Below are 21,663 nucleotides of genomic sequence, written 5' to 3' on the forward strand. Positions count from 1 at the left end.
CCCGGCCTTCTGCGGTCTGCAGGGGGCTGTGCTAGTCCAAGAGGTAGCCGGGGTTTCTAGGAAAAGAGAAGTAGGACTGTTTCTAACCATGCTAATCAAGAGCTTCCTCAAAACAAACAGACCAGCCGTGCCCTGTTGCCAAGGGTGCACATGGCTCTCTGCAAAGTGCAGAATTTCGGACAACCCTAGACCCATCTATTCTTAATTAGTAGTGACACTGTTTCCGGGGGGGGGGGGGCTTTCTAAAACAGCACCTTTGTTTCTCATTTTTTGCTCTCTCTCTAGTTAGAGAATAATATTTTCCTGGGGTAAAAAGTCAACGAGAACAAAAAATTTTTAAATAATAAAAATCCGTGGTCCCCTTCTCCGAGCTGTGTGTCAGGCATATCCTTCTCTTACTCAGATTCGCTCTAAGCATATAGGTATGCTGATTCTTTTAAAAATAAATTAGAAACCCTCTCCATATTCTATAACGTTGCTTTGACAGTATAGTGAGGAAAATTTTCCATCCTTGTGCATTTCAGTCTAACTTATTCTTTGTAATAGCTGCATGAATATGCAATCATTTTTTTAACCAGCCCCCTATTTATTTTTTTTTTTTTTTTTTTTTTTTTTAAAGATTTATTTATTTATTATTTAATTTTCCCCCCCTCCCCTGGTTGTCTGTTCTTGGTGTCTATTTGCTGCGTCTTGTTTCTTTGTCCGCTTCTGTTGTCGTCAGCGGCACGGGAAGTGTGGGCGGCGCCATTCCTGGGCAGGCTGCTCTTTCATTTCACGCTGGGTGGCTTTTCCTCACGGGCGCACTCCTTGCGCGTGGGGCTCCCCTACGCGGGGGACACCCTTGCGTGGCACGGCACTCCTTGCGCGCATCAGCACTGCGCATGGGCCAGCTCCACACGGGTCAAGGAGGCCCGGGGTTTGAACCGCGGGCCTCCCATATGGTAGACGGACGCCCTAACCACTGGGCCAAAGTCCGTTTCCCTTACCAGCCCCCTATTTATTAATGGCTATTTAAGTTACATTTTACAGGGATGGATTGCATTTGGCAGCTTTTTTTTTTTTTCTGGGACCCAGACTTTAGCAAATGCCATTGATGAGAATTTCTTTAGCACCCTGGGAAGCATGGTCCTAAAGTGACTCTTTCGGCCAGGAATCAGCAAACTTTTTTCTGTAAAGGGCCACGTAGTCAGTATTTTAGGCTCACAGGCCCTGTGGCCTCTGTCGCAGCTACTCAGGTCTCCCGTTGCAGCGTGAAAGCAGCCATAGATAATTTATAAACAAATGCGTGTGGCTGCGTTCCCGTCGAACTTTATGGGCATTGAAATTTGAATTTCATGTCATTTTTATAGACCATGAAATATTACTCTTTTTGTGATTCTCTTTCAGCCATTTAAAAATGTCTGTAGAAATGAGTCTTGGGTATTTAAGGGCCGAGTAAATAATGGGGCGGGGGCAGCGGCTGGAGTTGGCTCCCCACCCCCCGCCCCACCCCCAGCTCAAGGCTATCTGTTGTCTCCTCTAGGACCTACCTCCTCTGTTATGCTGATGGAATCCGGCTCCTTGGTCTTGCATTCTAGACACAGTCCAGTTTTATCAATTGTTTCATTCACAGTTTATCTGTTTAATGGATTGAGTCATTCACTCAACGGATACTTACTGAGCCTCAAATAATGTACCAAGCCGAATGCTGGATGCTGAGGATAGAGTAGAAAAGAAGCAATCCCTGCCCTCAACGTGCTTGTCTCCTTGGAGTTAGAGGAAGATTTTAAATAAATATGTATTTGGATTGCAGTCATGAGAAGGGCTGTGAAGTCCAGGCTGTTTTGACAGCACTTCAGAGTGCAGGGAAGACTTCCTGGAGGATGAGGTAGCTGGAAGGACTAGGAAGGAGATGGGGAGGGAAAGTGCCCTTCTTGAGGACAAGGAGTTTGTCCTGTTGGGAGAAAGGAGAGAAGAAGGGGCCGCTGGTAACCCTGGGAGACAGGGAGCGGCTTGAGGGCTGGGATGGACGATACAGACTTTGAAAATCATCTCGAGGGCTTTGTTCTTTAGGTGAAGGGCATGGGAAGTCCAGTAGTCTTTCTGACTCTCCTTTGGAATTCTTTCTTAGACCGATTTTGCTTTGGCTGCTATGTTAAGAAATGTTTGCCTGTGACTTTCTGCAGGAAAGTTGGCATGCAAAGCCCCTTTTATCCTCTTACCTGTGTCACCTTACCTCTGGACTCCGGGAGACCTCCTCCCTGCCATGCTAGCCACTGCCCCCTTTCTGCTCCAGCTCCTGCTGTGTCCCGTGGCCACGAGGTCCAGGCCAGAGCTGTGCAGAGGCCTGAGCCCGGGGGTGCCCCCTTCCCAGGCAGCTCTTGAGCTGTAGCCCAGACCCACCTCCCAGGAAGCTGGGACCCCGGCTGCCAGCCGCTGTGGTCCACTCCCTCTTTACCCGTCTCCCTTTCTTCCAAATAGCTCTCTCTTCTTTAATCCCTCATCACTTCTTTCACAGAGGGCACCTGGGCACAATAGAGGTTCTGTCCCTGTTTTGTTTTGTTTTTAACAACACATACAAAAGTAACTCACTCAAAGCCCAATTTACATTTGTATGACCTTGCTCTGGCTAATCTGCTTATCTTCTGATCCGTTTAGAATTTTCACGGCTCTGAAGGCTGGGGTTAGGGAATCAAACAGGACCCGAGCTCCACCTTCAGAAATGCAGCTCTGATGGGGGCCAGGGAAACACAGAAAGCAGGACACGTTGTGGGTATTTGCATAGAAATTGGGGGCTCAGGCAGAGAGTCGCAGGTGACGCCAGTCTTTGAGGGAGTGGCTTTGGTTATGGCTTGAGCAGAGGCAGGGCACGGGAGAAAGGCTGCTGGCTTTGGGAAGTATGGGAAGTAGCAAAGAGGTGAGAGTTCGGGGTCTGGTCTGCAAAAGGTCTCAGGAGGATTCTGAAGCAGCAGGAAGCCAGGAGAGGCTTTAAAGCAGTGGCATGCCTGTGAACAAGAGGTGGCGGCTGGAGGGCTGGTTCAGCAGAGTGGAGGATTTAAGGACAAAAAGCACGCGGGCTGCCGGACCAAAAGAGAAGCGAAATAATGAGGTCGAATGCCAAGTCCACTGCAGGGAGGGAGAATCTGTCAGACGGGATGAGGCGGGTCTGAAAAAGAGACCCAGGATTACTACTAGAGCTCCCACTTTCCTGCCTGGTATGACAGGCCATGCAGTGACAATATGGGACAGGCAGGAGAGACAGGTTTGGGAGAAAGAAGGTGGATCCAGGTTGAGTGCATGGGTCCTTGGGGGCCCCTCAGGGAGAGAGGTCTGGCAGATGTTTGGCTCTTCGGGTCTGTGACTCAGAGGATGCCTAGAGCAGAGATGCAGATTTGGGAAGCCATCTGGGTGCACAGCTTGGCAAACAGACGGCGGAATGGATTTCACCCCATCGTGCCCCCTTGGCTCGGCACCACTGTGCAGTCACCAACCTGCACAGCCACACCTGGCGGCCCCCGGCCCCGAATTTGCATTTCAGCAGTGGAGAGGTGGAGTTGTGAGAATGCAGGAGGAGATCACCCAGGGAATGCCTCCAGGAGGGAGCCCTGCAGAACAATGGGTAAGGGAGTGTTGCAGGAATTGTCAGAGCTACCAGGAGCCAGGAGATGGAAGCATCCTCGAAAAGCAAAAGAGAAAAGATTTTCAAGGAAAAGAAATTCAGAGCAAGACTGAAATAAAGAGGTGATATTTTAAATCACTGAAGAAAGCACAGATAAGTTCATGCAGGATGCTTGAGTAGGGAAATGGATGTGGCTCAAGCGATTGGGCTCCCGTCTACCATATAGGAGGTCCAGGGTTTTGATACCCAGGGCCTCCTGGTGAAGGCAAGCTGGCCCAGGAGGCAAGCTGGCCCACGCGGGAAAGCCGCCCCACGCAGGAGTGCCGGCTGACACAGATAGCTGGCGCAGCAAGAGACACAGAGGAGAGAAAATGAGACGTAGCAGAACAGAGAGCTGAGGTGGTGCAAGAGAGTAATCGCCTCTCTCCCACTCTAAGGTCCCAGGATCGATTCTTGGAGCTGCCTGATGAGAATACGAGCAGACACAGAAGAACACACACTGAACGGACACAGAGAGCAGACAACTGGGGGGACGGGGGACGGGTGGGAGGTGTGAGAAATAAAATAAAACCTTAAAAAAAAAAAAAAGATGCTGGACCAGAGAAGTAACAAAGTTTTCTTTCATATATGTTGTTTTCATATAAACTCACCAAAGCTGTCTTAGCCTGCTCTTTGGCACCTGGGGAAGCCCCCATGACCCCTGCACCCTCCCCCCGCTCTCCAGGGCTTGTCATCATGCAGGGTGATCTTCAGCTCTACCCCAGGACCTCCAGGGTATCTCGTACCTCAGCCTCCTCTGTCTAGGAAAGGGCTCTGTTCCCATTTGAGTTTGCTGAAAATTGGGGCTGTGTTGAGTTCGTGGTAGTGCGCTCTTCTCAGTTCCCTGCGCCATCCGGGGGCCTGAGCTAGTGTTCGTAAATGCTCACCAGAGACTTGCATGTCAAGAGAGAGCACAACACTGTTATGCCATGTGTGATTGGAAGGCCAGATAGGCCGGCCCTCACTGAGCACTGATACAGCCGCAGGCCTTCAGGTCCTCTTTGGAGAAAGGCTTACCTTGTAGGTATTGTTTAGGATGCATTTTACCATTTGGACCCTGAAGGGGTAGTTCAAGCCAACACTGAAATCCTTGAAGGTTAATTTTGCTTAATGTATGGGTCAGTATTTAGCTCTTCTTTATTAATCTCGTATATACTTTAAATCCAATGCTTCCTATTTATTGTATCTGTGTCTTTCACAGATACAGTAGGAGAGTGGTTCGAGGGGGCTGCCTTAGCCTAATGCCTCTAGAAAACAGAGCGCGCGGTGAGGATTGAGCGTTACCTCCTTGCGCAGGCTATGCTAGCCGTGTAAGAAAGCGAACGGAGGCAGAGGAAGCTGCTGCTGCACAGTGAGTTGCACGGAGACCCCGCAGGTCTCTCAGCAGCTGTTCGCTTCATACACACTTCTCTGGAAGGGGTGCAAGGAGGAGCCATGGCTTTGAGGCATGCATGGGAGAGCAGGAAGATTCCCCACTGGCCAAGGTTCTCCTCTTGGAGCTGTCTCCCCACACCATTGGACTGTACCATCCTGTACCCAGCAGCCTCTCCGAAAGCTCGGTTCCACCCCCCACAGAGTGATGCTTTATCTAAGACCATGGTGGGTGGGTGGTCGAGCTGGGTGATACACCATTCAAAATATTAGTAGGAGGGGGCTGTTGAGGGAGATATGAGGAAGACCCCAAGGTCAGGTCCCAGTGTCGAGTTCTCTTGTAGGAACACTGCGATGCACATCTCCCCCTGATGGAAGACCTTGATGGGGGGTGGGGGAGGCCTTGACCCTACAGAACAGTGGGTGTCAGTGGCCAATGACGTTTACTATAGAATCCTAGAAGGAACCTTCCGAATCACCTGACTCAGGGTTTGCAAACAGTGGCCCGTGGGCCGAATCGGCTCACATCCTGTTTTTGTAAGTAAAGTTTTATTGGAACACAGCCTATGTCCATTCATTTAGGTATTGTCTGCAGCTACATGTGCATTAACAGCGGCAGAGTCAGTTACTTGCAACAGAGATTGTGTGGCCCACAAAGTGAAAAATATTTATTATTTGGCCCTTTACAGAAGAAGTTTGGTGATTCCTGGTCTAACAAATGGAACCCATTCAATTTTTGCAGTGGTGAAAGCACTTGCTCAGAGTTACCTGGCCAGTTGGTGATAAACCAAGCTATGCCGAGAACCCCAGCAGTCTGGTCTTTTCGTTTTGCCTCCGTGTTCAGGAGGATGTAGGATGGATATGGGTAGTAGGAACTAAATTTGTAATGAAGGCAACTGAGGTCATGGTAAAAAAAAGAAAATCATCTGAAATAACATTATATTTTTAAGAAAAATATACCTATCTTGTTAGAGCTTCAGTTAAGATTCAGGAGAGCTGGGAATTGTTGTTGTGTTTTTTTTCTCTTTTGACAAAGAATCCTTTTTGTATAAATGTTTTATTATGTTTGTGAATGAAGCTTGGAGGATTAAACCAGGATTTGAGCTTTTGGACTCGCCTGCCGAAAAGTAGGCAATTTTCTTGATTTCTTGTTTTAATTTTTCTTTAAATGAGTGGATTCCCATTCAAACTTGATTATACCAGAAGCTAATGGGAACTTCTGGATAAGCTTTCCAGAAAACACTTTTAAAAGCATTCTCTGAGCTTTACTTTGTTGCAGATAATTGGTATAGTTCTCTAACTCCCCAAACAGAACAATCCTGATAATGCTGTATTAATAAAAGTTGCCCTGCAAAGCTTCTATACCCAAAAACATCTATCTGTTTTCTTCTGTCCATCTGTCTTGAGCAAAAGTGAAACTAAAAGATGTTTGTAATTGGCACATTCCGTTGATTGAATTAGCTTTTTTTCTTTTTTTGTGCTCCTGCACATTTCTTATTTTAGCTTTATTATTTTTCTTTAATGGACTTTTAGTAGAAGGCTGTTAGACCCTAAAGCTTACTATTAATCTGCTTATGTGTGGGTTTGTTTTCCTTCTAGGTCCATCCATTTTAATTTGTTTGTAATGTTTAGTAATAATCAGGTGGGCAATTCATCCCTCTCCTCTCACCAGTTTTTAAGACCTGTGATTTCTTGGCATTTGTGGCAGATGTCAGGTGGCTAAAAGAGTAATTCCCAGTGCCAGACAAGTTGAAGACCCACAAAAGACAAAGGAAACAAAAGGATGTTGTTGTTTGCTGAACTCAGAAGGTTGAGTTAGTTTGAAAAAGCTTGTTAATTGGTAAACAGTGTAAGAACTTCCCTCAGGACTGGTTAGGTAGAGCCACTGATTAGTAGCAAATAGTTCAGATACGGAAATGAAACAAATAACCAAAAGAAAGCATGGGATAGGACCCAGCCGTTCCGCTCCTAGATTTATACCCAAGAGAAATGAAAATTTAGGTGCATACAAAAACCTGTGCATGAGTGCTCATAGAGGGCATTACTCATAATAGCCAAAAAAGTAGGAGCAACCCAAATGTCTGTCAGCTGATGCATGGATAAACCAAATGCATGTTCATACAGTATGATAGGATTCAGTCGTGAGAAAGAATGAAGTTCTGATCCATGGTACAACGTGGCCGAACCTTGAAAACTTCGTGCTAAGTGAAAGACTAGCAGACCCCACGTTGTGTGGTGCTGTTTATGTGAAATGTCCAGAATAGGCAAATCCGTAGAGACGGAAAGTAGATCGGTCATTGCCAAAGGTTGAGATGGGGAAGGGGGAGGAGGAGTGACTGCTTAGGGGATTTTGGGTTTCTTTTTGGGGTGATGAAAATGTTTTAGAACCTAGATAGTGATAATTATATAACATTGTGAACATACTAACAACAAAACAAAAAAAGCCACTGAATTGTGTACTTTAAAAGGACTAGTTTTGTGCTATATGAATTATATCTCCAAGGTGATTTATATATATAAAAAGAATATGTGGGAATAGTGGGTGAGTTGGTGACTTTCTTGATGTCCTTCAGAAATAGTTCCTTAAAAGCCTTTATTGGGAATTCTTCCTGATTCTCAAACTTTAGTGGGTACCAGAAGCATCTAGGGAGTTGGTTTAAAAAATTTTTTTTTTACATTTCCTAATAGCCATTCCATATTTTATACTTGCAAAGGAGACTTTAAAAACAAAATTGTTGAAGGCATAGTCAATGAATTAAATATTATACAGTTGAATAGTAAATTTAAATTGTTTTCTCTAATAGAAATACAATGAGAAAACACAATTTTCCACAAGCACGTAAATATGCATGTAGTCCCAAGGTTTTGTAATCATAAATTATTATAGTTAAAGTAGAATCTCAGAGAAGAGCTACTAGAAGGCAAATAACTCAGTTTTATGGTGACAAGATATAGAACGGGTATGAAATTGCCAAGGAAGGCCCTTCACCAGGCTAATATTTGTTTTTAGTGTCCGTCCCGGGAGTGGACTTGTATGTAGTTCTGTAACGATGGCAGGTGTTGTAATTCCAAAGCTTTAGAGTCAATAGCTCAAACATTTTTTTGGTTTCCACATTTTCACTACTTTTTAAAAATCCTCTTGACTCTAGTTTCAACTTTATTTCTAGCCAAGGCTAGATCAAAGAATTGGGAGCTTACAATATTTTAATTTTTACATTCTGTGTAGCACTTTGATTACTGGACAAAATGAACACCTTCCCTGCCTTCCAGAAACTTTGAGTCTAGTGAAATATTTCCTTGGGCAGTTGGAGAAATTGTCAAGTTTCTCCTTTCATATTGCTCTCTGGGTTTTTAGAATGGGGCTTGCCAACTCACCTCTATTTTGGTTCGGAAGTGTGTGTCACTATCTCCTTTCCATTTATCACACCACGGAGCACATTGGCTCATCAGAGGTCAGTGGAATTGGGTTGCATTGAATGACTAATCCATGTGAAGCGGCAGAATCGCTCCCAGTCATTAGATGAGCCAGTCATCATTAAAGGCCAAAGAAAGTTCAGGACACCTGTGAATCATGTATACAAACGGGATGATTTTGCTCATCTCAACCCCTTAACAAATAAAGTGCTGGTGTGCGATGTCTAAATTCCTAGGGAAACAACATTGTAGTGCCTGTGTGTATGTGTGTGTGTGTGTGTGTTGGGGTGTGGGTGTGATTGACCAGTTGACCAGTTTGGGGAGGTGAAGGTGATAGTTAAGGCAAAGTTAGGACCTCCAGATCTAGTGAAGACACAGGTATAGCAGACACTATGCTGATTGTCTTCAAGCTAGAGCCTGCCCACAGAAACATTTAATTCTGTGTAACGCCTAAAAATGTTCAATTAGATACCAACATTGAAAACTGGAGAGGCTTTCCATCAACCCCTGGATACCAGTCCTATCTTAAATTGTATGGTGGACCATTTTGGGCTCAGCGTCCTGCCTGAGCACAGCCGGGTGGAGCTGAAAGAGTTACCACTAACCTAGAATTTTCTCATTCACTTCTCTTCTTACATGGATTTTACTGGCCTCGTTCTTGTGGGTATTGAGTTTGGGGCTTCTGTTCAGACAGAGCGTCATGGTTTGGGGTCAAGAATTGCAGGTGAGAGGGAGGAGCCATTGGACAAAAAGTCAGGAAGATGTTTTATAAATGCACTTGGAAGTCAGAGCTTAGGAATGGGAACAACTGAGTAGTTGGCAGTTAACAGGCATCCATTTCCAGAAGGACCTTCAAGCTCACTGCACCCTTTGCTTTACTCCCAGAGCTTGTGTGTGCATCCGTCGTATTCATGCAGGAAGCATTGCCCTTCCGTGGCTTGTGGTGGGCAGGGGGAGGAGAGGGACAACGGGAGCATGTGGGTGCAGCAGGAAGCTGGAGGCCACGGGGCAGGGAATCTGCAGTGAAATAAAAGCCAGGTAGCTGTTCAGAGGGGTCGGTCCCGTGGAGTCAGTGAAACTCCTAGCAAAAATGGAAATCATCTGTAGGTTATTTTCTAATAAGAGAGTAGGCAAGGACCATGTGGATTGATTATCAAGCAACAAGTCTTTACTAAATGCCTTCTCTGTGCCCAGCTCCAATTATCCACTTGAATTGCTTCTTGCAGGGGTGGAGTGGGCGAGTACAATGCAAATGGCTCCGTGTTGGCGAAGACCAAGTGCTTCTTGAAGTGGATGTTAGGCTGTTAAATTGGACTTGCATTGTGCGTTGGAGTCAGTTATTTTTTTTTTTTCCATGCCTGAATACACCTCCAAAGGTTGCTTCCGGCTCTAAAATCCTATGAGACCATCGTGAATTGCAACCGTAGCAGGCTCGTCACCCACAACCATTTGGGGCCGTGCCTCGAAATGTACAGCTGGTGTGGCTTTCTCTCGATCAGATCCTTACTGTTGGATGAAGATCTGGGAGTTGGGTAACAGCTTTTCTATTATTTCAGTCCAACTCGGATTCCAGAGTAGGCAGTGCACACCCAGGAGGTGTGGGAGGAAAACTGGTGAGAGGTTAGTCATGCCCGACGTGCTCGCTGTCTGCCTACCCACGGCCCGGGCGCTGGGCCGGGGGGGGAGGGTGCTGAGAACCCGAGGGTCTGGTTGTCCTTGGACACATCATAAATGGGTTGAGTCGGCAGGGCCTTGCACGTTGCAGGAATTATCTGTTGAGTGAAGCTCCTGTCCTCTTGCCAGCTGTGTCTAGTGCCTTCGTGTGCACACACACACATCCTCAGCTTGGATAATAACTCCTCTCCTGTGATGGGTCCCGGTCGAAGGATTTATTAAGTGGTCTGACACAGGAATGGCCCTTTGGAATAATATGCCGGAGCAGGGTTGTGCTGCTCTTCCTCACCGCTGGGAATGCTGGGATGGGGACGTTGGAGCAGAGGCCATTTACCCATTGGTACAGAGAATTCTCATTATTTTTACAAGCATTTTGGCCATAGTCGTGTGCTCCACCTTCTGGATATCTGCTATCCCGATACCCTCCAGACTCCTCCATCTCTTGTTTGTCAAGAATTTCCTGCCCCAGGACTCCATGTGTTTAGCTGACTTCCATCCCTGCCTCCCATTGTTCTCAGCCAGCTCCAGCCGTTTCTTCCCATGCCCTGGCATGACATCGCATCAGCGGTATCCATGAGCAGTGTTAATCCAAGGGAGCCGTTGTGTCGCCTGGGGTGCCCTGGAGAGCTTGCACTGTGTTACCTGGCCTCAGGCTCAGGCTGTGTCAGCAGCAGGAGGACTGACCTGCTTTCCCGTTGCTTTGCCAGGTGTCCTGTTAAGATGGGGTGCGGATGCTCTGTTAAAATTGCATGGTAGCTGCCCAGGCACCTCCTAAGAGAAGTGGGACTGTATTTTATTTTGTGCAAGCTGCTGAGGAGGGCCATTTGGAAAGCAGTTGATTTCCCACATACTTATGGTGCTTCCCTGGACTGCTCTGAGGAGACCATCACACTCCAGCTCTGCTGTCTCCTGGTTTATTCCATTTCCTTGGGGCATCTCCTGGATCCTGAAGTCCCAATGATTTTAAAGTTCCCATCTTTAAAAGAGAGGAATGGGCTAAACCTAGAGCCCCTCGCGCTCTGTGTTGCCCCTGAGGGTGCAGCCCGATGGGCCTGCAGGGACAGTGCCCGGCTCTCCGTCGCCTTCTGTCCCTGGCTCCTGCTGCCCGGACATCCCACTTGGCTCAGGTACTGCTGTGCTCAAGAGGATGGCGGCTGCTTGTTTTCAGCGGTTCTGAGTGGTGGGATTAGGGGGATTTTTATTTGCTTCTCCTACTTTTCCATGTTATATTGCTGTTTCTTCCTCTATATTACTTGTATAAGCAGGATAAAAACGATTTCTCTAAAATAGGAGCAGACTGGAGCTGGACTCAAGTGCTCTCTTGTGTTTCCCTTCATTTCGTCCTTCGTTCCTCTTATTTTTTTCAGACTCCAGTTTTCCTCCTGTTTTCCTCCTCCCCTGCTCAAACCCACTATGTCTTTGGCCACCGCTAAGCTAAAGAAGTGTCCCAGCACACGGGGATTTGTTCTGGGGCTGAGTTGCAGAAACCTGAGGCCAGAAGGGCCCAGCATTTGGAGATCTCCAGTGAGGAACATCTGCGGGTGCCCAGCCCTGCCCTCTCTGCCCTGTAAGGAAGGGAAGGGGCAGGGCGCCCAGGAGGCTCCTCCTTCTCGCCTCCGATAGAGACTTAACTTGCTTTCCTTGACTGGTGTGTAAAAATGACCTGTGTTGTTGGGGTGAGAGGGAGCACTGCAGAAAGGGGTACCAAGACGTCAGAGCCAGGGGCAAAAAACTTTTGGAACAGAAAGGGCCAAGGACACTCGGTGCTTTTTCAACTTTTTTAAAACCTTTTTTTTAGTGGTAGCATATAACCTAAAAGTTGCCGTGTTACCCCTATTTTAAGTTTACACTTCAGTGGTATTAATATTCACAGTGTTGTGCTACCACACCATATCCATTACCAAAACCTTTTCACTTCCAAAAATAGAAGCTCTGTACCCATTAAGCGATACCTCCCTCCCGCCCCAACCTCTAATCTACTGTTGGTCTCTATAAATTTGTTTGCTCTAGTGATTTCATGTAAGTGGAATCGTACGAATGTCCTTCTGTGACTGGCTTCTTTCATTTAGCAGGCTGTTCCCAAGGTTCATCCAGGTTGCAGCATGTGCCGGAGCTTCACTCCTTTTTATGGCTGAGTAATACTCCATTGTATGGCTAGAGCACATTTTGTTCATCCATTCACAGTCGATGCACATGTGGTGGGTTTCCACCTGTTGGCTGTTGCAAACGCTGCTATGGACATTGGTGGAACGCAGTATTTTCATACCACATGTCCCCAGCCACTGACTCACCTCTCTCAGATGAAGAGTGCATTCTTATTATCAGGTGGGAGAACCCCCGTCTACTTGACCAGTGGAATTCAGAGATGGAGATTAAGATGCCAGGCAGGTTCTACGACGACACGAACATTTGTGGGCCTGGTTGATTTCTCCTTTTCTCTCTTGTTGGGTTTGTTCTTCTCTTCCTTGATCTCTCAGCCAACTTGAACTATTTCCTACAATATTCCTTAGCGCCATCAGTTTGGTGGAAATGGAGTGAGCAGTGGGCAGATGCCTTCAAGTCAGGAAGACTTGGTGGGTTGTTTTGATTGTTGCTGTTTTTTAAATTGCCATTCCCCAACACCTGGAGACGGGGTATCACCTGTTGAAGAGCAAGCCCTGCCCTTCCTTATCTTCCTGCAGTTCTGAAAGTGTGGTCCCCAGACCAGTAGCATCAGCTTCATCTAGGAAACTTGATAAAAATGCAGATTCTCAGGTACCACCCCAGCCCTACTGAATCAGAAACTCTGGATTCAGGCCAGGCAATCTGTGCTTTAACAAGCCTTCCAGGTGATGCTGAGAGGCTCCAGAGTTTGAAAAGCTCTGCTTTAAGCCCACTGGAAAGCTGCCTGAACCTAGCATTCTAGAATTTCCTTGAATGGATGAGGTTTTCAGTCCTCTCTGCAAAGAGTAATTTAAAACCTGCTCGTCCAGTTTGCCAAGGAATCTTATTTCCTTCGGCTCTAAAATGCCCCCTATTTCTTCCCCTTTTATTTCCTGAATGCCCTTTCTTGATGTTTGAGCACAGTCTTTTTTGGCCCAGGATTTCTATACATGATTTTACAGTGTTGGTTCACGACAGGGCCCTCTCCTGTGTGCCTGAAGGGACCGCGGGATAGCCTTTGTGTCTGAGAGGCTGAATGGCCTTCCTTGGGAATCCAGCGGATTTGGTGGTGTCTTTGTGACTGCTCCTTGAGAGAGATGATTGCTTATTTTTATTTCCCAAAATAACGCTCGCTCTTTCTGTTTCCCCCGTCTTGTGAAAAGCAACACTCTCAGGAATCTCGAGTATTATTTATAAACGTAGAATCACACCTTTTACTGGAAAGTCTTCTATATGTGGATTAGAATTGCAGAGCTTCTGACGTTAATAAATGCAGAGTTCCTCGGAAAACAACAACGTGAAAAGGTGATGCACGAGTGGAAAATACCACTTCATGGGAAAGGAAGCCTCTGAGCAGTTGAGTGGTGTGATTTTCCATGGAGAGACTGTGGAAGTCCTACGTGGGTTGTGTTAAGAAGCCGCACTTCAGCCTGGTCACAGAATATTCCAGATGCAGCCTCTAATGGCCATAAGGCTGGAATTGGCCATTTATGGGGCGGTGCAATTTGGTGGATGCCGTTGGGCAGAGATGGCTTCATATAGCAATAGACACCCACCCAAATTAGCTTATGACAAAAGAGCATTTATTTGAAGGGAGAAGCCCAGTCTTAAGGACTGGGAAATAAGGTGCTGAGGTTATTTGTCCTGTCTTTAGGATTCATGATGTCTAACGTCCACTTAGTTCTCTCGGTTCGCATCATACCTCTCACCCTGGAGATCTGCCTCTTCTTCCTCCAGCAGGTGTGTAGCAGAACACAGCTGCTCATGGTGGAAGAGGGCGCCCTGGTCCTGTTTGTTTAGGACTCGTGGCTGGTCCATATAGTGGCCACCAAGTAGTCACATCAGTGCTGTGTGTCTAAACCAAGAGCAGCTCTGGGGCTCGGGCAGTTCTCAGAGAGGGGCTTTTCTCAGATGTAGCAAATGGTTTCCAATTTTTTAATGATGTTTGAAACTCCCTTGTGACGTTTTGTAAACTCTGTTTTTATAGATGAATTAGCCAATTTTTTCCTTTAATGATTTCTGCTTTTGAGGTTGCACTGAGAAAGGCCTTAGATATCAGGTGATGGTAATATTTTCTTACAGCACTCTTTTGAATTGCTTCTCTCCCCCACCCCCCAAAATGGTTAATCCAGATGGAATTTAATTCCATACTCCATAAAATGTGTGAAAAATGGATCTACCTTAATGTTTCTCAAATAGTTTGCCCAGTGTTTTAAGAGCTTTTTTTTGACTGATTCTGTCTGTGGCCATGGCCCTGGAAAGCACCTCTTCACCACACACTGAACTAGTGTTTCTTGTCTGTCTTTTTCTGTTGATTTTTCTGTTTAATACTGCACCAGCACCACACAGTTTTGTCTGATTTTCTATCGTGCAAATTTTTCACATATATGGTGAAACTTTCAAATGGGGTATACTATAAAAACTCACATCTTCCTTTGGTTTCATTTAATGGATTAGCCAGCACCAAATGTGTCTTGTGTATTTTTTTTTTCAGCCATTTTCCACGCATGTACGAGTCTGCATTTTACTTGTGCCTTTTTTTAAATGTGATGCAAGAACCTACTTATGTCTTTTTTTTTAATGTCATGCAAGAACCTCATTGTTCCCTTCTAGACGCTTCACTTAGCTGTGTGTATGTGTTTTTAAAGATTTATTTTTTATTTATTTCCCCCCCGCCACTGTATATTCTTCTGTGTCTGCTTGGATTCTTGTCAGCGGCACTGGGAATCTGTGTCTTTTTGCTGCGTCAGCTCTCCGTGTATGTGGCGCCACTCCTGGGCCGGCTGCACATTTTTTGCGCAGGGCAGCTCTCCTTGCGGGGTGCACACCTTGTACGTGGGGCTCCCCTAAACGGGGGACACCCCTGCATGGCACAACACTCGTATGCGTGGCAGCACTGCGCGTGGGCCAGCTCACCACTGGGTCAGGAGGCCCTGGGTTTGAACCCTGGACCTCCCATATGGTAGGCACACGCTCTATCAGTTGAGCCAAATCTGCTTCCCAGCTGTGTGTTTTTTTTAAAAGATGGATCTACCTACCTGCCTACCTATCCATCCCCCACCTCCCACCCTGAGATAGCTCCTTTGTCTCTCTGCTTGTTGCTTGCTTGCTGTGTCTGCTTGTCTTCTCTAGGAGGCACCAGAAACTGAACCCAGGACCTCCCACGTGGGAGGTAAGTGCCCACATCTGCTCCCCATTGGCTGCAGTATCTGCTGGCTGCAGCATCTGCTCATTGTGGTGATTGTGACATCTGCTCGTTGTGGCTTCTGCTCATGATCTTTAGGAGGCACTGGGAACTGAACCCAGGACTTCCCATGTGAGAGCCAGGTGCCCAACAGCCTCAGTCACATCCACTTCCTTAGCTGTGTGTTATTTGAGATGTTTTTCTCATCCACACACAGTTTGACAGCATTTTCTTTAACGCCTGCTTAAAAGTCCATCCAGTGAATACAGCAGAATCTGCTCCCTGTTAGGCATTTAGGTCATTTCCCTAAATGAGGTTTCCCCCTTTAACAAGAAGTGCTTCAGAAAACATCTTTATTACATCCTGTGCACCTAGGACTGTTGGTAGGTCACAGGGTCAGTGCTTTGGGGCTTTTGATAGATGTCTCCAAATTGCCTTCGAAGGAGGGAGAGGCATACCCACACTTGAAGAACTAGTTTTCCATAGCTGCACGAACTATGCATGGTTCATCAGTCCTGAAAGCTCCCAGGTGCGGCAGGTGGGAAAAGAGTGTCTTGTCATCTTAGCTGGTATTTCTTCTGTTTTGAGTGAGAATGAGCATTTCTTCGTGTCTATCCATCGTTAATACTTTTTTTCTTGTAAACCACTTGCCTTTGTCCTTTGTTCTTTTTCAGTTGGGCTCCTTTACTGATCCACACCCTGCAAAGGGAATTTTCCCCCATCTGCTCTCCCTGTGCCCCTTTACCTACACACACGCGCACACTGTTTAATCAGCTGCTAACTGCGTTACTGAGCTTAGTCCTGATAGTTACTTTGAGCCGCGGCTTCATTCACTCGTCAGACACTTCTTGGGCATCCACTGCACCCCGTGTCCAGGAGTCAGGGATCCGCTTACTGGACGTAGTTCCTGCCACGGCATACATCTGGGGGAGGGTCGTAGCTGAGGGGTGAGGAGGTGGTCGCGCCTCCCCAGCCAGCCTGGCTCCCTGAGCGGGGTCGAGGCTGTGAGCCCCCCAAGCCCCTCCCCTCCCCCAGCCTGCTGCTCTGAAAGGATGAACGTGGTTGACGAGGGCCACCCAGGAACCTAAGGTTGCCTGGGCTCGGCCATGAGCCTTCTTTGCCTGCCGGGGCAGTCATCTGGGAACATTACTGCCTAAAGCTCACCTTTCCTGTCCAACTCAGGACATTTCCCTCAGCCATTTCAGATAACGCTGGCAAGGAGGCCAGGCCCTGCGGGAGCAACGCATCCCCCTCTCATTTCTGCTGCCTTCTGCCCACTTACTAGAACCTTCTCTGTGGTGCCTTTTCTCTCCCGGCTTCCCTGCCTCACTACTCAAGGCTTTTGTGCATTTTCCTCTCTCCTCGTCGTCACCCCTTCTCGGGAGAGAGTCTAAGAACTCAGTCATACTGAATGGTTTACAACAGTCTGTTCTGATCATTAAGGGTCTCCCCGGGAACTAAAATAGATATCGGCGCCTCATGTCACAGCAGTGGCTCTCTGGGGATACATGTTGCCAACCTGAATTTTTTTAGGAGGTTGCTTGGGGTGGATGTGTCTTTGGGTGTTTTGGAGGCTCCTTAAATTGCCCAGCGTTGCCACCGTGTACTGGCCTCTCCTGGAGCCCGATCCTAAGCTGCCTCGTTCCTGCCGTTTTGGCCTGGTCTGGGTACGTCCATGGCTGTGGCCGGGTTCCCTGACTGTTTTACTGTGGGCTGCACCAGTTTTTCTCACATCTGGTCAGCCCCTGAGCCTGCTTGTAAGAGTGCTGTTTTCTGGGTCCCACCCAAGGCCCACTGTATGAGTTTCCTAGAGCTGCTAGAACAAACGACCACAAGCTGGGTGGCATAAAGCAACCGAAATCGATCCCCTCGTGGTTCTGGAAGTTAGGAGGTGTCAGCAGAGCCCTCTCCCTCCAGGGGTTTGAGGGGGGAATCCGCTCCTGGCCTCTTCTAGCTTCTGGCAGCTGCCAGTACCCCTCGGTTTGTGGCGGCTTTGCTCTAGTCTTCAAGGCCAGAATTTCAGATCTCTCGCTGCTCATCACCTTCTCCTCTGTGTGTGTGTGTGTGTATGTGGGTGTGTATGTAATCTCCCTCTGCCTCTCTCTTATAAGGGTGCTTGTGATTACACTTAGGGCCCTGTTGGCTAATTCAGGAGAATCTCTCCATCTCCAGATCTTTAACTTAATCACATCGGCAAAGACCCTTTTTCTTTATGCCATAATATTCACAAATTCCAGGGATTGGCATCTTATATCTTGGGGAAGCTGTTATTTAGCCTCTCACACTTGCTAAACCAGAATCTCCTGGGAATTTTTCTTTTTAGCGAGCAGCCCCAGTGATTCTGATGAGTAACCCAGCTGGGGAAACGGGCCTAGAATTTCTCCGGGTATCATTGCTTCGGTTCCAGATCCTGGGTGTCCTGCCTTTGGTTTGGATCAGCTTTCCCTATTCGCAGGTTCTCAGCTGGAAAATGGGAATGCACTTGTCTCTCAGCTGGCAGTTGGCCTTTGCCATCCCTTTGGCTCAATAACAAGACATAATTTTTCCTATACTGTTGTCAACAACTCTCTTTACACTTCAACCCAAGCACGTTCAGAAAGGTGAGCTCTTTTTAATAATCAGGTATCCTGGTGTGTTTGCCCAGGTCTGTACTCTGTAAGGAGGCAGGAAAGTCAGGCATCTTAAAGGGAATGAATGACAGGCTCTGGCAATTCCTGGCAGGCTGCCCCTGTTGAAGTTCCTCTGGCCCCGCCCCTCCTTGACCCCACCCACAGGCCCCACCCTCGGCCCTGCCCCTCCCCAGCAGGAGCCTGATCGGGGCGTGGTTCAGGTAAATCTTCAAGGAGCTGGACACTGCAGGGTCCGGGGCTTCATCCTGTGGATATCGTGAGCCTCTGTGGTCGTAAAATGGGCATGGAGCATCCCCCAGTCCAGTTGCTGTGATGGGATATTGTGGACCAGGTTGCAAATCCCCCCACTTAGAGAGCCTTTTCTCTAACTCACTAAGGGAAACCCCTGCAGCTCAGAAATGCTAACACAAGGCATCCCAGCGCCCTCTTCACCATAACAGGGAGCCCTTCCCTCCCTCCTCCTTCCAAGAAGTATTTGGCAGGAAAAGGAGGGGCGAGGCAGGGAATCTGTGTGTGGGTGGAAGCTGGGAAGCAGAGAAGGGGAAGAACTGGAGAGGGATTTGTTTTTGCTTTTAAGTTATTCTTGTTATTAAAAAAATTTTTTTCGAGGGCTTCCTCTAGGTCAGAATCTGCCGAGAGCTACCTCAGCGACTCCTCGCCACAGCCCCCCAAGGCTGGGACGACCGGATTGGCGCCCCCACTTTCTCCCAGGGGGGCTGAGTGCCTCGCCCGTGCTCGTTCAGTTATAAGGGGTCCGCTGGGGTTTGCACGTCTGTCTGTGTGACTCCAGCACCTGGATTTTTAATCGCAACGCCAGACCCTCTCAAAGTATCCGAGGGGTATTCAAACATTAGGGTCGTGCCTCCATTGCCCAGCTTTGCTTTCTTTGTGACAGCTGAGTCCACTCCAGAGCCCAAGGGGTCCAGTTCTTCCTCAGGATCACAAGGAGAGGGAGACTAGCTGCCCCCCACCCCCTCGCAGCCCCTTCCTCCAAGCTCAGCTCCTGCCGTGCATTTCTCACTGAAGACCTCAGCTCTCCAGGGCTCGGGCCTGCATTTGCCGAAGCTCAGGAAATGGACACTGGAGCCCGTTTGGCCGTGGTGGGCTCTTTCCAGCCTGCCTGAAACTAAAAATCTTGGCCCAAGCTCAGGAGCCACTCCTGCTGGCGATCCAGCATGGATACAGCACACTGTTGGCAAAAACCCACGGGCAGATGTTTGGGGAGAAGTGTTTGCGTCTCTCTCTTTCCGAGGGACCACCCGCTCTGTTTCTGCTAGAGGGATCCGAGCTGTGTGTGAGCAGGATTGGGGTTCTCAGATATCAGATGGATTTGGGAGTCTGCGTGGCCCAGCCAGGGACGGGGATCAGCTGGAAGCTTCCCGAGTTGCTCCTCCATGTCACATCTCAGCCAGGAATCACCCATATCCCCACAAGGCATGGAACAAGGTTGGAAGAGGCTGGTTCCAAGGATGGAGGGAAGGCTATTCCTGGGTAGCCTGGTGTTTATTTGCCAAAGGGCTGCCAATGCAAAGAATCAGAAATGTGTTGGCTTTTTTTTTTTTTTAAGATTTATTATATTATTTATTGCCCCCCCCCCAATTGTCTGCTCTCTGTGTGTTCTTCTGTGTCTGCTTGCATTCTCGGTGTCACTGGGAACCTGTGTCTCTTTTTGTTGCATCATCTTGCTATGTCAGCTCTCCATGTGTGCAGCGCCACTCCTGGGCAGGCTGTGCTTTTTTTGCATGGGAGGCTCAGTGGGGGTTGGGGAGGGTGCACTCCTTGCGCTTTGGGCTCCCCTATGCAGGGGACACCCCTGCGTGGCACGGCTCTGCATGTGGGCCAGCTCAACCCCTGGGTTTGAACCCTGGACCTCATATGGTAGGCAGACACTATCAGTTGAGCTACGTCTGCTCCCCTGTGTTGGCTTTTATAAAGGGTATTTATTTGGGGTAAAAGCTCACAATTCTGAGGCCATACAAAGCCCAACTCAAGGCACCAAAAGAGGTGCTTTCTCACCAAAGTCCACTACTCTCGATTCTGGCATTGTTGCCATGTGGTGAAGAAAGATGGCTCAAGGAAAGGATTCTGCCTTTCCCTCCAGAATCTGCCTTCTTTTGGAACTCAGCTATGAGCAAGTAGGCATTAGACTAGTGTCTTTCCATGCCTCCTCCTGTCCATCTCTTCCCAAGTTCAGCCGTAAGCTCTCCAGCACAGAGCAGGGCTGGTCTCCTCTTGAGCTGCTCCACGGGCCCAGCCTCTTGGGGACATCGTGCCTAAGCGATCCTCTCTTTACACTGCAGAATCACATGCCAGTCCCTTTTTCCAATGCCTCTCTGTCTGCCTGAGTCCCTCTTTGTCAGACCTGGCAGTGGGGTGGGGACTCAGCCTGATGCACACCTGAGTAGTCCACTCAGAAGCCCTGAAGCAATCCTATAAGTAATCTAATCAAAGACCCCTCAACGGAGTTTAATAGAATTAGAGAGTATCACACCCAGAGGGTTAGTTTACAAATAGTCTTTCTCTTTTGGGGATTCATAAAATAATCTCAGACTGCCACAGCTGGATGCGCCCTTGCCTGACCCAGCAGTGTCTCTTGGCTCTTGGTTTTGGACATGGCACTGCAGGAGCCATGTGCAGAGGTATAGAGGCTCCTGGATGCCACCTGCCCCCTCACCTGTCGAGCATCCACACCTCTTGCTTTCCCTCCAGAGGGTTGGAGAGGAGCTCAGGCTTGTCCCCCTCTGGAGGACTTAGAGGCTGGATGGGCAGAGGCTCTACCCACAGGCGACACATCCAGGGTGCCAGGTGGCAAGGGCCTGTGACGGCCAGAGGATCCCTTCACGTCAAGGTCCCTCGAGGGCTTCTCCTCCATTCGGAATGAAAGCCAAGGCCCTTACAAGGATCTTTCAGAGCTTGGAGCATGGTTCTCAAACCTGAACGTGCACCAGAATCACCTGGAGGGTTTGTTGAGCCCCAGATCACTGGGCCCCTTTCCCAGGGTTTCGGATGGAGGAGCCTGCGATGATTTGCATTTCTAACAAGTTCTCAGCTGCCACCGCTACTGCTGGCTGGTCACCCCCCTTTGAGAACCGCTGGTTTGGATGGTCCCTGGTCTCTCTCACCTGTGACCTCCTCCTCTTCTATCCCTAGCCCCCCATCCTCTGCAGCCACCATCCTCCTCACTGTTCTTTGAAAGTGACGTTCTACCTTAGAGCCCTTTTATTTTCTGATCCCTCTGCCTGGAATTAATTCTCCTCCCTCAGATGGTTGTATGGTTTGTTTCTTCACTTCTGTGGCAGCCAATGAGTATCAGAAGAGGAAACCCCTGGGGCGCTGGGTAGGGGGAACGCACGGCTTTCCATGTATCTATCGCACACGGCCTGGATGCAGGAATTCCTTGTGGGTTTCCCACCAAAGGCCAGTATCCCTGCTGCAGGCAGGATTCAGTCCTAACAAGGCGAAAGGAGGGCTGGACGTGACTGTTAAAAATGAACAACTCCTGCCTAGCCTACTGCTTTTAAAATTAGGATTATTTTAGAGAGGGGGCCCTTGTGCTTCGAATCCCAGATTTTCCTGCATTCTCTCTGGGCAAGGTCTCTTCTACATGGAGT

General features: G+C 48.2%; 1 protein-coding gene across 4 annotated transcripts in view; it reads left to right on the forward strand.

The window, feature by feature from the left end:
* The window catches only part of GAS7 (growth arrest specific 7), a 224,304-nt gene that overhangs the window by 136,958 nt on the left and 65,683 nt on the right, over positions 1-21,663 (forward strand). The gene's annotated exons all lie outside the window — the stretch shown is intronic.

The sequence above is a fragment of the Dasypus novemcinctus genome, chromosome 21 (assembly GCF_030445035.2).
Source record: "Dasypus novemcinctus isolate mDasNov1 chromosome 21, mDasNov1.1.hap2, whole genome shotgun sequence".
NCBI lineage: Eukaryota > Metazoa > Chordata > Mammalia > Cingulata > Dasypodidae > Dasypus > Dasypus novemcinctus.